The 17,978-nt window shown below is 46.2% G+C and overlaps 1 pseudogene; it reads right to left on the reverse strand.

Annotated features, from left to right (window-relative positions):
* Positions 1-409: 409 nt before the first annotated feature.
* The window catches only part of LOC120868448, a 27,093-nt pseudogene continuing 9,524 nt past the window's right edge, over positions 410-17,978 (reverse strand).

Raw genomic sequence — 17,978 nt, forward strand, 5'->3', positions numbered from 1 at the left:
GGCCCCTCATCACTGCAAGGCCAAGGAAACAGGCTTTGGTGGTGGGACCTGCAGTACATGACCACAGGATTCCAGTCTCTAGGTTTGTGATCTGAAGAGCATGGACTTTGGAGACAGACTTGAGTTCAAGCCCCAGTTCCACCACAACGAAGTTACTTAACAATCACAAACATGAATATAATCGAACTTATTTCTTGGGTAGTAGTGAGTGAAAGTCACTCAGTCATGTCCGACTCTTGAGACCCCATGGACTGTAGCCTGCAAGGTTCCTCTGTCCATGGGATTCTCCAGGCAAGAATACTGGAGTGGGTTGCCATTTCCTTCTCCAAAGGTGATCAGCTTAAGTCAGGTTTAAATCCCTTATAAGTTTACCGATGGCATTTTGTTGATGCTGATCACAATTCTTTCTCTGAACTACCATACTACAATGCCCTGTAATTTCTTTTTTTTTTTTTTTTTTTTAAGGAGGCAGGTGTTTAAAAATGGACTCATTTGTTGGTTTTTTAAGACAATTCCACATAATGTTACTAGTGGGCTAATGATGGAATTCAGCTTGCCACCCACCAGGCCACTCTTCAAAGCAAGCTGCTTTATAGAACTTTCCCAACTGTGCGAGAATTTTGGGGTTAACTAGCAACAAGCCTGAAAGTTTGATTACGTATATAAGTACAAAGCTGGTTCATCAAATCCCTGTTCTGGCCCTCAACCCAGTGCATTTCAACTAAGGCGGCATCTACCTGCTCCTTAAAGTTTATCAGACACTTGAATAAGTAAAGTCCAGCCACTCCTTGGAGATGGTTCCCTTTTTCAGACACTGGGCTGCTGAAGGGCTCAGGAGCCTCATGGTCCTGGGCTCCATTACTAGAGCCTTTACAACCTTCCAGAACCTCAATGTCCCCCTTTTCCTCACTCCTTTCATCCTCCGTGGGTTCTGGGTTTTCCTCCTGGGAAACCGAGTCCTGGCTGGGGCCGTGGCCCCCCACAGTGGCAGACTCGCCTTCCGGTGGAGCAGGGGCCCCAGGGCACTCTCCTGGGGGCCCTGGGCAACATCCTGGCTCCTGCCAGACCCTGGGGGAGACTTTTTCTCTTCCAAGGCTTCGATCACGTCCTTGGGCGCTAGGGGCCCTTCTCTTAGCCGTCTCACTCGGTCTCTCTTCTTCCTCCTTAAGTGAATCCAGGAGTTTTCTGTGGCCGTTAGGAAAAGGCTGATTTCCTCCTTTCCGCAGGGAACTCATTTATGCTGGACCTTTAGGTCAGTGAGGATTTTTTCAGTCCATGCTGTCACAACCACGATGCCTTCCACTGTCTCAGGGCCCAGAGATGACGCTTGGAGGGCTAGTTCTTCTATCACAGACCCCAGGGCTACAAACGTAATGGGCTTCCTTGGCTTCCCTAGTTTTCTTCACTTACTGGGTGGTGATGGTCCTGTTATGTCATCATAAAAACTCCAAGCCAAAGCCCATCTCATTGTCCGAGCCTGGCAGAGCTCAGTATAGGTGACTTTAGGAACCCTTTGCATGTGAAATTCTTCCTTCAGAGGAGCCAGGCTGCATTTCTTTCCCAGCACACCCAAGCATTCTTCTTGGGTATTGAGCGTCAAATGGTATTAAGTATCATTTGAAGGTGCCCGGCAGGCCCCCTCTGGGATCTCAGATTTTTGTAATGCAGATAACAGCCACAGGGTCAAATCTCGGGCTGTCCACCATACCATCCAAGTGACCCCTGTGGTAGCTCCCCACAAAGAGAAAACTCTTCAAAAAATGTCAATTTCTGCTCCTGTTCTCTATCATTTTACTGCTCAGTATAAGAATACCCCAAACATTCATAACTTCAATATGAGACATTCTAATTACTTTGGGGCTGAAGACTGAGATCTAATGTGTGAAATGTTAGTGCTGAACATACGTTCTCATCTGTGTCCACTAGCATTCTTTCAACTTGACTGACATATAAGTTAGGTCTGATTTAGGTGCATGGCTCAAGGACCTCTGACAAATGTATGCACGTATGTAACCACCGATCAAGGCATACGGGGTTTGCACCAGAAAGCTTCCTCATGCCTCTTTGCAGTCAGTCCCTCCTAAGCCCTAACCCAGGGAACCACTGACCACACCTCCGCCATCAGAAATCAGATGTGTCTTCTCCCGAATGTCCTATGGATGAAATCACACAGGTGGTCTTTCCTGTCTGCTTGCTTTTTTCCACCGTCATGTTTTTGGGATTCATCCCATGTATTAGTAGGTTGTTCCCTTTACTGCTAAGAACTAATCCATTGTGTCACAATTTGTTTACCTATTTACTTGGCTTCCCTGGTAGCTCACTTGGTAAAGAATCCATCTGCAATGCAGGAGACCCTGGTTCGATTCCTGGGTCAGGAAGATGCCCTGGAGAAGAGATAGGCTACCCACTCCAGTATTCCTGGGCTTCCCTTCTGGCTCAGCTGGTAAAGAATCCACCTGCAATGCAGGAGACCTGGGTTTGATCCGTGGGTAGTTGAGGGACATTTGTTTCCAGCTTTTTTGCTGTTATAAATAAAGCTGCTCTTTGTGTGCAAGTCTTTCAGTAACGTTTCATTTCTCTTGGGCGTGTATCTAGCTGCAGAACTTCAGAGTTATGTGATAAGTATATGTTTAAATTTTTAAATGTTTCTAAAAAGTGCCCAACAGTGTGTGAGAGGTCCAGTTGCTTCACAGTCTTTGCTGACACTTGATACTCTTTTAGCCATTTTAGTGGAAATGAAGTGGTAACGTTGTGCTTTATTACTAACTTTTAAAAAAAGTTGGTGGGAAAATGCATATAACATAAACTTTTACCATCTTAACCATTTTAAGTATACAGTTCAGTGGCACTAAGTACAGTCACATTTTGTGTGACCCTTCAGCTCAGTCCAGTTCAGTTCAGTCGCTCAGTTGTGTCCGACTCTTTGCGACCCCATGAATCGAAACACGCCAGGCCTCCCTGTCCATCACCAACTCCCGGAGCTCACTCAGACTCACGTCCATCAAGTCCGTGATGCCATCCAGCCATCTCATCCTCTGTCATCACCTTCTCCTCCTGCCCCTAATCCCTCCCAGCATCAGAGTCTTTTCCAACGAGTCAACTCTTCACATGAGGTGGCCAAAGTACTGGAGTTTCAGCTTCAGCATCATTCCCTCCAAAGAAATCCCAGGGCTGATCGCCTTCAGAATGGACTGGTTGGATCTCCTTGCAGTCCAAGGGACTCTCAAGAGTCTTCTCCAGCACCACAGTTCAAGAGCATCAATTCTTCGGCGCTCAGCTTTCTTCACAGTCCAACTCTCACATCCATACACGACCACTGGAAAAACCATAGCCTTGACTAGACGGACCTTAGTTGGCAAAGTAATGTCTCTGCTTTTGAATATGCTATCTAGGTTGGTCATAACTTTTCTTCCAAGGAGTAAGCGTCTTTTATTTTTTTTTTTTATTTTTTATTTTTTTTGCGTCTTTTAATTTCATGGCTGCAGTCACCATCTGCAGTGATTTTGGAGCCCCAAAAAATAAAGTCTGACACTGTTTCCACTGTTTCCCCATCTGTTTCCCATGGAGTGATGGGACCAGATGCCATGATCTTCATTTTCTGAATGTTGAGCTTTAAGCCAACTTTTTCACTCTCCTCTTTCACTTCATCAAGAGGCTTTTTAGGTCCTCTTCACTTTCTGCCATAAGGGTGGTGTCATCTGCATATCTGAGATGATTGATATTTCTCCCAGCAATCTTGATTCCAGCTTATGTTTCTTCCAGTCCAGCGTTTCTCATGAGGTACTCTGCATATAAGTTAAATAAGCAGGGTGACAATATACAGCCGTGACGTACTCCTTTTCCTATTTGAAACCAGTCTGTTGTTCCATGTCCAGTTCTAACTGCTGCTTCCTGGCCTGCATACAGATTTCTCAAGAGGCAGGTTAGGTGGTCTGGTATTCCTATCTCTCTCAGAATTTTCCACAGTTTATTGTGATCCACATAGTCAAAGGCTTTGGCATAGTCAATAAAGCAGAAATAGATGTTTTTCTGGAACTCTCTTGCTTTTTCCATGACCCAGCGGATGTTGGCAATTTGATCTCTGGTTCCTCTGCCTTTCTAAAACCAGCTTGAACATCAGGGAGTTCACGGTTCACATATTGCTGAAGCCTGGCTTGGAGAATTTTGAGCATTACTTTACTAGCATGTGAGATGAGTGCAATTGTGCAGTAGTTTGAGCATTCTTTGGCATTGCCTTTCTTTGGGATTGGAATGAAAACTGACCTTTTCCAGTCCTGTGGCCACTGCTGAGTTTTCCAAATTTGCTGGCATATTGAGTGCAGCACTTTCACAGCATCATCTTTCAGGATTTGAAAGCTCCACTGGAATTCCATCACCTCCACTAGCTTTGTTCTAGCTTTTAGTGTGCGGTATAGCTCACTGTGATTTTGATTTACGTTTTCTTAATGGTTAGCAATGTTGAGTGTTTTTTCACATGCTTGTTGACCACTTCTATATCTTCTTTGGAGAAATATCTATTCAGTCCCTTGGCCAGTTTTTAACATTGGGATGTTAGTTTTTTGTTGCTGTTGCCACTAACTTTTCAACTGTCCTTCTCTTTATTTATTTATTTTTTATTTTTTAAATTTATTTATTTTTTATTTTACTTTACAATTCTGTATTGGTTTTGCCATACATTGACATGAATCCACCACGGGTGTGATGTCATTTCATTTTATAGATGAGGACACTTTAGTTCAGAGTGGCAAAGTGACCACAATGGTACTAGTCACAGGCATTGTTCTTGTGTCACCAAAGATAAAAATGAGCAATCGTTTGGGTCATCATTTGAAGACTGATTGAACATATACTAAGGGCAATAGAAGTGTGACACGGGCTGGGGATAGAGGTTTACAAGTTCCTGGAGGGAGACAGATAAATAAGCAGGCAATGTTAGCACCATGTGATGAGCGCCATGACTGGGGAAGAACATTCTACTCTGACCACTTGGGAAATTGGAAAGAGTTTAGCAGAGCTGGAGGACTAAGCATAGGAATGGCTGGCAATGAGGCTGGAAACGGAGATTGGTCACAGTTCCTAGTTGTAAACAACAGAATCCTCTCAAGCTTCTTTAAGCAGAAAGTAAATTTGCAAAAGAATATTATAACATCTCCAAGAGGACCAGAGAACCAGAAACAGTGCCCAAACTACCTCCACGGGGCTTTCAGCAAAGACTCCACTGTCACCGCCCTGCCAATGTAGTCACCGGAGCTCCCTGACTGCGGTGGTAGAGACACCCAGCGCCCACCAGTGCTGGCCCCCAAGCCGCTTGCCTCTGCTCTCATTCTGGGCTTCACGATTCCCCAGAGTGCCGGCTTCCTCACCCCACTCACTGGTGAATGAAACCTTGCATGGCTGTGTCTGATGGACAGAACCTGAGCTCCCCAGATGCAAGTCGGGAAAATGAGCGTTTCTGGCTTCTGTCTTCGTTAGGCAGGACTCTAAAGGAGGGGTAACTCCCCAGTCATAGACAGGGTTTAAAAAGCAGTGGGCAGGTTCACACAGACACTTGTACAAGAACGTTCACAGCAACTTTATTCGTAACAACCAATAACTGGAGAGAGTCCAGATGTCCTTCAGCAGGTGTTTAATGGTTAAACAAAGTCTGGTCGGTCTGGTCCCTGGAGTATTCCTCAGCAGTGAGAGGAACGGGCTATTAATACACACAGCAGCCGGGATGATTCTCCAGGGAATGACGCCAAGTGAAAGAAGCCAGTCCCCGAGGGCTGCACACTGGGTTACTCCATTGATATGACATTTTAAATCTGTTTTTATTTGGCTGCACCAGGTCTGAGTTGCAGGATTTGCACTCAGGATTTTCAATCTTGGGCCCCCTGCTTTGGGAGAGTGGCGTCTTAGCCACTAGACCTCCAGGGATGTCCTGATGTAACATTTTGAAAGAGAAAATCTTAGAAAGCAGATTGGTGATTGCCAGGTGTCAGGTATGTGAGAAGGGCTCAGTGGGAGTGAGATGGGGTTGGTTATAACGATGGATAGGCTGGTCTGTATCTTGACTGTGTAGGTATATACGTGGACTCACGGACACAGCTGAGTGACTTCACTCGCCCACTCACTCACTCACACACCCATGAGTGCGAGGGGAACTGTAACTCTGGGGAGATGGGTGTGTTGTGTCCATGCTAGAACCCCGGTTCTGTTACTGCGCTGTAGTTTCATAAATGTGTTGGCATTGGAGGGAACTGGGCAGAGGCTCATTCTCTGTGTACCATTTATTACAGCTACATGTAACTTACAATTATCACTGTAAAAACATTAAGAAAAAAATTAGCAGTGGGAAGCCAGAACACACTAGGCGTCTGGGGGTTTATTTTAAGAGCAGCGGGGAACTATTGAGGAATTGTAAGCAGCAGTGACATGTCTTCATTTAGCACCTATTTTCTATCCAGTGGTAGGATAATGTCCTGGTTTAAGTTACAACTGTGACAGTTTACTTTAAAATAAAATTTAAAAGATCTAAAAAAAATGACAACAAAAAAAAAAAAACACTTGATGTGATTTCCCAGAGTCTCCAAGAAGGCAATTTTAGGCTCAATATGTGAACTGTGATTCCTCATCCAGAAAAAAAAAAAAAAAATAAAAATTCATTCTCTCATTCCTTCCACAAGCATTTCTTAAGCACGTCCTATGGGTCAGGCACTGAGCCAGGCCCTTCAGATTCTGTGATGAGTAAGACAGCCCTGCCTTTGTCAGATTGCACTGTTAGACCCTGGAAGGAAAAAAAACAATGGCTCAAATAAGAAATGGACTTATGTGAAAATCATGTAACCTGAAAGCTGGGGACAAAGGTCCAGAGAGGGCGCAGTGGCCTCACAGCGTCACTCACGTCCCAAACTCCTACTGTCTTTCCGCTCCGCTGTCCTTGGCAGGCGTCTCCAAGAAGGATGAGGAGCTGAAACAGCAAGCACCTCAGTTCCCCCCGAATGCTCCCCCAACCCCAGGGCTGCACCCAGAAGCTTCTGTTCTCGTCTTGCTGACCCCTCCCATCCCGAAGGGAGCTGGGAATGAGGCACATCAGGAGAATGGATGCTGTTGCTGTTGTTCAGTCCCTCAGTTGTGTCCGACTCTGTGACCCCACGGACTGCAGCACTCCAGGCCTCCCTGCCCTTCACCATCTCCCGGAGCTTGCTCAGACTCATGTCCGAGTCGGTGATGCCATCCAACCATCTCATCCTCTGTCATCCCCTTCTCCTCTTTCCATCAATCTTTCCCAGCATAAGGGTCTTTTCTAATGAGTTGGCTCTTTGAATCAAGTGGCCCAAGTATTGGAGCTTCAGCTTCAGCCTCAGTCCTTCCAATGAATATTCAGGACTGATTTCTTTTAGGATTAACTGGTTTGATCTCCAAGGGTGTCCAAGGGACTCTCAAGAGTCTTCTCCAACATCAAAGTTCAAAAAGCCTCTATACTTCAGCACTCAGCCTTCTTTATGGTCCACCCCTCACATCCATACACGACTACTGGAAAAACCATAGCTTGGACTCTATGGACCATTGTTGGGAAAGTAATGTCTCTACTTTTTAATATACTGTCTTATGTTTGTTATAGTGTTTTTTTTTTTTCCAAACAGCAAGTGTCTTTTAATTTCATGGCTGCAGTCACCATCTGCAGTTATTTTGGAGCCCCCCAGAATAAAGTCTCTCACTGTTTCCCCATCTATTTGCTAAGAAGTTGTAGGGCTGGATCCCATGATCGTAGCATGTTGAACGCTGAGTTCTGAGCCAGTTTTTTCACTCTCCTCTTTCACCTTCATCAAGAGGCTCTTTAGTTCCTCTTCACTTTCTGCCATAAGGATGGTGTCATCTGCATATCTGAGGTTATTGATATTTCTCCCAGCAATCTTGATTCCAGGCTGTGATTCATCCAGCCCAGCATTTCTTATGATATACTCTGCATAAAAGTTAAGTAAGCAGGGTGACAATATAAAGCCTTGATGTACTCCTTTCCCAATTTGGAACCACTCCTTTATTTCATGTCTGGTTCTAACTGTGGCTTCTTGACCTGCATACAGGTTTCTCGGGAGGCAAATAAAGTGATCTGGCATTCCCATCTCTTTCAGAATTTTCCACAGTGTGATGTGATCAACCCAGTCAGTGGCTTTAGCGTAGTCAATGAAGCAGAAGTAGAAGTTCTTCTGGAACTCTCTTGCTTTTTTTACGATCCATTGGCAATTTGATCTCTGGTTCCTCTGCCTTTTCTAAATCCAGTTTGAACATCGGAAGTTCTCGATTCACATACTGTTGAAGCCTCACTTGGAGAATTTTCAACATTACTTTGCTAGCATGTGAGATAAGTACAATTGTGTGGTAGTTTGAATATTCTTTGGCATTGCCCTTCTTTGGGATCAGAAAGGAAACTGACCTTTTCCAGTCCTGTGGCCTCTGCTGAGTTTTCCAAATTTGCTGGCATATAGAGTGCAGCACTTTAACAGCATCATCTTTTAAGATTTGAAATAGCTCAGCTGGAATTCCATCACCTGTGCTAGCTTTGTCCATAGTGATGCTTCCTAAGGCCCACTTGACTTTGGACTCCAGGATGTCTGGCTCTAGGTGAGTGATCACACCATTGTGGTTATCTGGGTCATGAAGATCTTTTCTGTACAGTTTTTCTGTGTGTTCTTGCCACCTCTTCTTAATATCTTCTGTTTCTGTTAGGCCCATACTGTTTCTGTCCTTTATTGTACTCATCTTTACATGAAATGTTCCCTTGATATCTCTAATTTTCTTTTTTTTTGTGTGTGTGTGTAATAAAGTTTTATTAAAGTATAAAGGAGATAGAGAAAGCTTCTGACATAGGCATCAGAAGAGGGCAGAGAGTACCCGCTTGTTAGCATTAGCAATGAGTTTATATACTCTCCAATGAATCCAAAGAATGTCTGGAAGGTTGTACAGACCTCACCAGACCTACTCCCATAATCTACATTTTAAGATAACAGAATTAGCCAGAAGGTTTAATCCAGAGACTGTCCTCAGGCAGAATACATTATTGTTAAAGAATCCTTAGGAATGTAGAGAAGGAAATAAAGTTTGTCCTTTCTTCCTCCTTGAGAATTCCAGACCCTTCTCTCCTTGGGGACCCCTAGACTTCTTGTCAACCTGCCTAGGAAATGACTCTCTCATGCCTCCCTTTTCTTTTAGGAGAATTATGTTGCCTAGGGAAAAGGGGCGTCATTCTCGTTCCATAACTGCTTCCGAGCTGAGAAGGGGCATTGTCCCTAAATTGGTGAGGCAACATATTCTAATCCTCATATTGAGGATATCTGATCCAGGGGCCCCAAATAGTAGCTGGAGGAAGGTGCAGCAGTAGCAGGAGTTTGAGCAACCATTTGTAACTTAAACGCTTTCATGCAGCTAGAAACAAATCCAGTTACACAGTTACAGATGTAAGGCAACATAGTCAAAATTAAAAGTCACATTATGTCCATAGTTAAAGTGCAAAGTGTTGCACCAGTCCATTTTAGGGTTGGTAGATGTCATCAGATGAAGAAGAGGCATCACATGTGATTGTTGTCGAAGGTATTCACAGACTTGAAGAAAGTCCTTTCCTTGAAGTGGAGATGTCCACCACGGGAAGCCTTCCACAGATGAAGAGAATCTTTATAACCTCCTTAGCCTGTTCACTACGACAGAGAGAAGCCTCAGTCCATCCAGTAAAAGTATCTACCCAAACTTGTGAGCAAGAATATGCATTAGCTTTTGGAAGATGAGTAAAATAAATTTCCCAGTCCTCTCCAGGATACATCCAGATGGGAAAGAGATTTTGCTTCCAAAACCTGTTCAGCAGTCACCACAGCATAACCTGCTTTACGCTTTCCATCCCGAACAAAAGAACTGGCATCTCTAAATATTTCCATGTCAGGATTGTCTAATGGGGTATCCATTAGATCTTCCTGAGAGTTCAAAGGAGTGAGGCTGGAATTGTTAGCTCCCATCTTGTCCTGAAGGATCCTGGTTGAGCCCCCAAGATGAAAGGTTGTTGTTGCATCACGACGCCGGGATTCTTGGCCCCCGGAGGAGAAGAATTCAATCCGGAGCAAAGACGAGGCTTGATCGCTCAGAGCTTTTGTGTAATAAAGTTTCATTAAAGTATAAACGAGATAGAGAAAGCTTCTGACATAGGCATCAGAAGGGGGCAGAAAGAGTACCCTGATATATCTAATTTTCTTGAAGAGATCTCGAGTCTTTCCCATTCTAATTTTTTCCTCTATTTCTTTGCATTGTTCCCTCAGGAAGTCTTTCTATCTCTCCTTGCTGTTCTCTGGAACTCTGCGTTCAGATGCGTATATCTTTTCTTTCCTCCTTTGCCTTTTGCTTCTCTTTTGTCAGCTATGTGTATGGCCTCCTCAGACAACCATATTGAGTGACAACTAACTGGTGTCATCCGCCCATGTGTGTGATGGATATATGACACACGGCCTGCAGAGCTGCAAATCCAGCCTTGAGGCAATTAGGGAAGACTTCACAGAGAAGGAGGTCTTTTTTTTTTTTTTTTTTTTTTTTAGCCAAAAAAATATTTACACGTTTATTTGGCCGTGTGAGGACCTTTAGCTGCAGGACCTTCAATCTTCAGTACAACATCAGGACCCTTAGTTGAGGCTTGAGGGACTTTTAGTTGCGGATGTGAACTCTTAGTTGTGGCATATGGAGTCTAGTTCCCTGACCAGGGATTGAACCTGGACCCCTGCACTGGGAGCAGAAGTCTTAGCCACTGGATCACTAGGGATGTCCCAGAAAGAGACCTTTTGAAGACATGGTCGTCAAGGGACCTGCGCTGCAGGTACCAGGCGTGGGAAAAGCAGCTGTTGTGTGTAAGACAGAAAGGAAAAGCTAGTGATGTTGGAGCATAAGAGTGTTTTAGGAGGGTTGGGAGAAAAGGCTAGAAAAATGGGCTGAGACCAGAACAGGAAAAGCCTTGAATGTCACGATAAGAAGTCTGGACTTGGTCCTCTAAAGCAGTAGTTATCATCTGGGGGTCTTGTTAAAACACAGACGGCTAGGCCCCACCACCAGACTTCCTGACTGAGTCTGTCTGGGATGGGGCCTGACAATTTGAGTTTCTTCCTGCTGATGAGGGGACCCCATGTGGAGAGACACAGGTGTCAGGAATAGGACAGAAGTTTTCAAGCAGGGGAATCGTACGATCAGTTTTCTCTAGAAGGCTCTTCAGTGGAACTGACCCAGGGACCGAGTGACTTCCTGCAGTGTCAGCCCCTCAGATACAGCAGCTCCCCGGGTCAGGAAGATCCCCTGGAGAAGGCGATGGCAACCCCCTGCAGTAGTCTTGCCTGGGAAATCCCATGGACAGAGGAGCCTGGCAGGCTACAGCTCACGGGGTCACAAGAGTCAGACATGACTTAGTGCCCAAATCACCACCATCACCATATTTGAGTGACAGGAGAACAAAGACATTGTAAGTCAACTCTGAGAGTCCAGGGGAATTTTTGTGCATCAGTGGGGGTCCACAGACGACTTAAGACTAGGCCAGGATTCTGGGCTAGAGTCAACAGAAAGCGTCTCTGGTTAATATAAGCAGAAACAGAGCTTATCGGGTGGATCTTTGTGGCCAAAGAAGAGATGGGAGGCTAGAAATTCAGAGTCAGAATGTGGTCAGGAGCTTGGGAGGGGAAGAAACCATGGTTGTCCTGGCACTGCACTCACCGCTTCAGCACAGGCCCTCATCCCAGGACTCTTGACACGGCTGCCACCAGCCTTCACATCACTCTCCCAAGAGTGAGGATCCCAGGCAGGAACACTGCTCGTTCCCCCACCTCCTGGCTGCCAGGGAGGGGTCATATGGCTCCCTTTGGCTTCTGTAGACCCACTCAATGGAGGAAAAAAAAGTAAAAAGTGAAAGTCATTCAGTCATGTCCTACTCTTTGTGACCCCAAGGATTCTCCAAGCCAGAATAGTGAAGTGGATAGCCTTTCCCTTCTCCAGGGGATCTTCTCTACCCAGGGATCGAACCCAGGTCTCCCGTATTGTGGGATTCTTTACCAGCTGAGCCACCAGGGAAGCCCAAGAATACTGGAGTGGGTAGCCTATCCCTTCTCCAGCGGATCTTCCTGACTCAGGAATTGAACCGGGGACTCCTGTATTGCAGGCGGATTCTCTTCAATGCCAATGGAGAATCTCCCCCAAATAAGATCCATCTCCAGATGCTGGGGAGCCAAAACCCATGCAGTACACATACTTCCCCACAGACCAGAGGACATGGGCCCAGGTCTAGGATGTCTGCATGAAACAGGACAACCTCAGGGGCATCAGCTAGAAAGCCCTGCCCACATGTTTGCAGTTACTGCCAGCAGGGTCCATCCGGAGAGGTCCCACTGTGATCAAGAGCAGAGATAAAACACCCAGCCTCCACCGAGGCTATTTCCGTTTCATGGCCTCACTGCAGTGGGCAGATCAGGAGGGAACCGTGCACGGTAATTGAACAGAGAAACCGTGTCTTCCTGGGGGGAAGAGTTTTTTATTATTATTTTTTTCATTTAAACCAGTTTTTTCTGATGTTTATAGAAAGAAGCCAATAAAAGGTCTCTGGCTCAGATTTTGGAGTTGAAACTCAGAAAACATCGTGTTTATCATGGAAGCACTTTTCTGTTCCAGTCCTCCCGGGCTGATCACACAACTGGTTTTGCTGAGAGCAGGAGCTCTGGGCAGTGTTTGTCTGGGTCCCTGGAGGCGCTGGCTTCAGATGCTCCCCCGCAGCGCTCCACATGTGGCTGCAATTAGCTGTGCGGCAGAGCTACTGCAGGAGGAGAAACTGTAGGTCCTGTGTTTTGCAGCAGGAAGCTGTGACCCTTTCTCATTTTGGTTGCAAAGCCTCCACTTTGAAGGTGTTTCATTTGGGGAACTGCACAGGAAGTCCTTGATTGTATGTTACTCTCTTGGCAAAGATTTCTGCTCCCGGAAATAGGAGTGTTTTTGTCCTTCCCTCTCTAGTTACATGAAGGTGTTGTGGGGCGGGCGGTGGGGAACCTGTGTTTTGGCTACTGCTTGAGCTGCCCCCCATCCCCCGTCCCCCTCTCTGACCTCATCTCCACTAGTCTTCCCCTCCTACCCCGCTCTGGCCACACTGGCCTCCTGGCTGGGGTTGGAACGCATGAGGCACTCTTCTGCGTCGGAGTCTTTGTACTTGCATGGTCTTTCCCCGGCACATCCTCCCCTTGTTGTTGTTGATCAGTCCCTCAGTCATGTCCGACTCTCTGCGACCCCATGGACTGCAGCACGCCGGGCCTCCCTGTCCATCACCGCCTCCGAGAGCTTGCTCAAAGTCACGTCCATCGAGTCGGTGATGCCATCCGAGCATCTCATCCTCTGTTACCCCCTTCTCCTCCTGTCCTCAATCTTTCCCAGCATCAGGGTCTTTGCCAATGAAGTAGCTCTTCACATCAGGTGGCCAAAGGATTGGAGCTTCAGCTTCAGCCGCTTCAGCATCAGTAGGGATACAGGATTTGCTCCTCGACTTCCTTCCAGTTTCTGATGGTGTATTTCTTACTGTGGAAGCCTTCCTGCTTCTGGTAGGTCCAGCCCTCACCTTCCTTGGTACTTTCCTCACTCACCCTGCCCTGTTTCTCCCCAGTGTACCTGACACACTGCTCTTATTTCTTTGTTTGTTTACTGTCTATCTTCCACGAGAATCTGTCTTCATGAGGCAGAGAGTACGTCTTCTTCCTTGCTGATCGCTAGTGGTCAGTGTGTAGTAGACACACAATAAACTGTGTTGGATGAGTGGGTGCAGGAAATAGTAAAAGCTATCATTTCACAAGTAGCAGAATTATAAACATCATCTCTAAGGGGAGTGAACTTATGCTGATGCAGTTAGTGCAGTGAGGGACCCGTACCAGGATCAGAAGCCACTGGGTAAAGGGGAAATAGAGCTTTTAAATATTTACCCTTGACTCCTCCTCTGCAGTTCCAGCTCACGTACCCAGCGGCCTTTCCGACAGTCCCTTTTGGATGTCTTAGCTCACACTACATACATCCCAGGTGGAAGTCTTGATTCCTCCTGCTGCTGGTATAAATCTGGTCCTTCCAGAACTTCCCAGTTCAATTAATGACCACCCTTTACCTAGCTCAGGGAAAAACCCAAGGCATCACTTTGGGTACCTGGCTTGCCTCTAGCCCCTACATGCAACCCACCAGAACATGACAGAAATGCCCAGTTGGCCGCAAAGTTGTGTCCCCTTCTGCAGATGGGGAGTGACTGCACACATCAGGACATTGCCTGGCATCCATCATTCGGGTGAGGCCACATGGCTCTCACTGTGGAATATAAGCAGAATGATTCAAGCTGTAGCCATGCCCCTGAGTCCTTCTCTCTGCCTCCGGTCTCCATCTGTCCGCTGGAGGAGGAGCATCCTGAAAGGATTCTGGGGCCCCAGGGGTTGGCAGAGTCTCAGGGTGAGGATCCTGGGTCCCTGAGTCACCGCCTGGAAGAGAAGCCATGTGCTCTCCTAGTACTGTTCACTGTTCAGACCGCACGTGAAAAACCACCACGTTTTTGGGCTCATTTGATTTAGTAGCTGGCATTACCTTAACTAGTGCATCTCTCTCCAAACCATATCTCAGATCTGCCCACCTGTCTTCATCAATCTCTTATTTTATTTGTAACCTCCAACTTCTCTCATCAGAAAGATTGCAGACCTGTCCTAACTTAGCCCCTCACTTCCATCCCTGCCTGCTACAGATTGTGCTCCCCTCCCCCAATACATATGTTGAGACTACTCCCCAACGTGAGGGCATTTAGAGCAGGGGCCTTCCGGAGGTGATTAGGTCCTGAGAGGGAGCCTTCATTAATGGGATTAGTGCTCATATGTGGGACCCTCGGGAGCTCCCCCGCCCTTTCTTCCATGTAAGGGTACAGCAAAAAGAGGCCCATCTTAGAAATAAGAAGCCAACGTTGTTCATTGTCGTTCAGTTGCTCAGTCATGTCTGACTCTTTGTGAACCCATGCACTGCAACACGCCAGGCTTCTCTATGCTTCACTATCTCCCAGAGTTTGCTCAGACTCATGTCCATTGAGTCGGTGATGCCATCCTACCATCTCATCCTCTGTCGCCCCCTTCTCCTCCTGCCCTCAATCTTTCCCAGCATCAGGGTCTTTTCCAAAGAGTCAGTTCTTCACATCAGGTGGCCAAAGGATTGGAGCTTCAGCTTCAGCATCAGTCCTTCCAGTGAATATTCAGGGTTGATTTCCTTGAGGATAGACTGGTTTGATCTCCTTGCTGTCCAAGGGACTCTCAAGAGTCTTCTCCATCACCACAATTCAAAAGCATTAATTCTTCAGCCTTCTTTATGGTCCAACTCTCACATCCATACATGACTACTGGAAAAACCATAGCTTTGACTATACGAACCTTTGTCGGCAAAGCCAGGCTTTGCAGACACCAAATATGCCAGTGCCTTGACAGTGGACTTCCCAGGCTCCAGCACTGTGAGATATCAATGTTCGTCATTTAAACCGCTCCGCCTGGAAGGACTAAGACCCCCGCTCCGTATAGTTTACTCTCCACACAGCCATCAGAGAGACTTTTAAGAACCCAAATGATGTCACCCCAGTCAAACAGCTTCCCTTTGCATATGAGATAAAGTATGAACTCCTTACCATAGCCTGTCCACTTCCCCAGCTTCATCTCAAACCTGTCTTCTCCCCCATTTTGGTCCAGCCAGCCAGGCCTTCACTCGGTTCTTCAAACAGGGCACACTTGCTCCTGCCCCAGAGCCTCTGCACTTGATATTCCTTCTGCTTGGAAGTGTTCCCCCCAGATCGTGGCATGACTGGCTTTCAGGTCTCAACTCAAATGTTACCTCCTCAGGGAAGTCCACCCTGATCACACCATCAGATTGATGCCATTCTGCTGCCACAGCAGGTCATTCTCTATTTCATTCCTTGTTTTATTTTCTTCATTGAACTCATCACTATTTTAAATGATGTCTTTTGAGTTAACTTACATGACTCAGCTCGAGTTTCCTGGCTAACTGTCCTCTCCCTACCTCCCCCCGAGCACCTCCCCATTAGAGTATAAGCTCCATGGGAGCCAGACCTTGTCTGTGTTATTGGCAGTCGAATCTTCAGTATCTCAAACAGTAAACGGCAAACGGAAGGTGCTCTAGACAGAAGCAAGGGAAGAAAGGAGGGAAGGCGGGGAGATGGAGGGGAGACAGGAAGATTTGCTCTGATTGGATCAAGGCTCCTCACAGTGCAACCCCAGATCCACACAAAGCTGCTGGCGAGGAGGTGGGCTGGGAAGGTACAGGCCTGGGCAGCCTTTCCGAAGCAGGCTCAAAGGTGCAGAAATGACACTGTCTACCAACCAGGTCATCACCTTCCTGTTCCCGGGACGCTCTCTACCCTTTTGGAAGGAAAAAAAAAAGCCCCCTTTTATTCCTCTCTGCACAGAAACCTCATTTATTTTGGACCCAAACCCACTTTCCCTGCTTCCAATAAGTACTTGAAAGGTTATAGTGCTTCCTCGTCCGTGTAATTTAGAAGGATATGAAATTGTAACTACAGTATAAAGAAGATACACTTTGTCCAAGATGACTAGTTATTTATACGAATCAAAGTCTTCAGAAATAGTTTTGTACATTGTGGTACCCTAAACACTAACACACAGTCAGCTTCTTGGGTGTTCCAGGGCTGCATGAGGTGGGGGCACATTGGGCTTTGAAACAGGACCCACTGTTATTAATTATGTGACTGTCCCAATGTATACAGATACTTTAAAAAAAACCGAATACGAATTCATCAGCCCAAGCAAGTCTGACCTGGATTTTTAAAGCTGTCCTAAGTAATCAACTGTAGGGGCTTCCCTGGAGGCTCAGTTCAGTAAATAACTTGTCTGCCAACCCAGGTTCCATCCCTGGGTTGGGAAGATCCCCTGGTGAAGAAAATGGCAACCCACTCTAGTATTCTTGCCTGGGAAATCTCATGGACAGAGGAGCCCAGTTGGCTACAGTCCATGGGGTCGCAAAAAGTACGACATGACTTAAACTAAACATGAACAACAAGAAAGTGATCAACTTGAAGGGTTGATCAGATGAATGATGAAGTGGATAAATACAGCCATTAAAGAAATTCAGTATTTTTAAAAGTACTTTATAACTTTCAAAATCCTTTTTTTTTTTTTTTCAGTTAGGGCTTTTTCTTTTTTGCTACTTTTCAGTTCAGTTCAGTCGCTCAGTCGTGTCCGACTCTTTGCGACCCCATGAATTGCAGCACGCCAGGCCTCCCTGTCCATCACCAACTCCCGGAGTTCACTCAGACTCACGTCCATCGAGTTGGTAATGCCATCCAGCCATCTCATCCTCTGTCATCCCCTTCTCCTCCTGCCCCCAATCCCTCCCAGCATCAGAGTCTTTTCCAATGAGTCAACTCTTTGCATGAGGTGGCCAAAGTCCTGGAGTTTCAGCTTTAGCATCATTCCTTCCAAAGAAATCCCAGGGCTGATCGCCTTCAGAATGGACTGGTTGGATCTCCTTGCAGTCCAAGGGACTCTCAAGAGTCTTCTCCAACACCACAGTTCAAAAGCATCAATTCTTCGGCACTCAGCCTTCTTCACAGTCCAACTCTCACATCCATACATGACCACAGGAAAAACCATAGCCTTGACTAAACGGACCTTAGTCAGCAAAGTAATGTCTCTGCTTTTGAATATGCTATCTAGGTTGCTCATAACTTTTCTTCCAAGGAGTAAGTGTCTTTTAATTTCATGGCTGCAGTCACCATCTGCAGTGATTTTGGAGCCCCCCAAAACAAAGTCTGACACTGTTTCCCCATCTATTTCCCATGAAGTGATGGGACCAGATGCCATGATCTTCATTTTCTGAATGTTGAGCTTTAAGCCAACTTTTTCACTCTCCTCTTTCACTTTCATCAAGAGGTTTTTTAGCTCCTCTTCACTTTCTGCCATAAGGGTGGT

The sequence above is a fragment of the Oryx dammah genome, unplaced genomic scaffold (assembly GCF_014754425.2).
Source record: "Oryx dammah isolate SB20612 unplaced genomic scaffold, SCBI_Odam_1.1 HiC_scaffold_9, whole genome shotgun sequence".
Taxonomy (NCBI): domain Eukaryota; kingdom Metazoa; phylum Chordata; class Mammalia; order Artiodactyla; family Bovidae; genus Oryx; species Oryx dammah.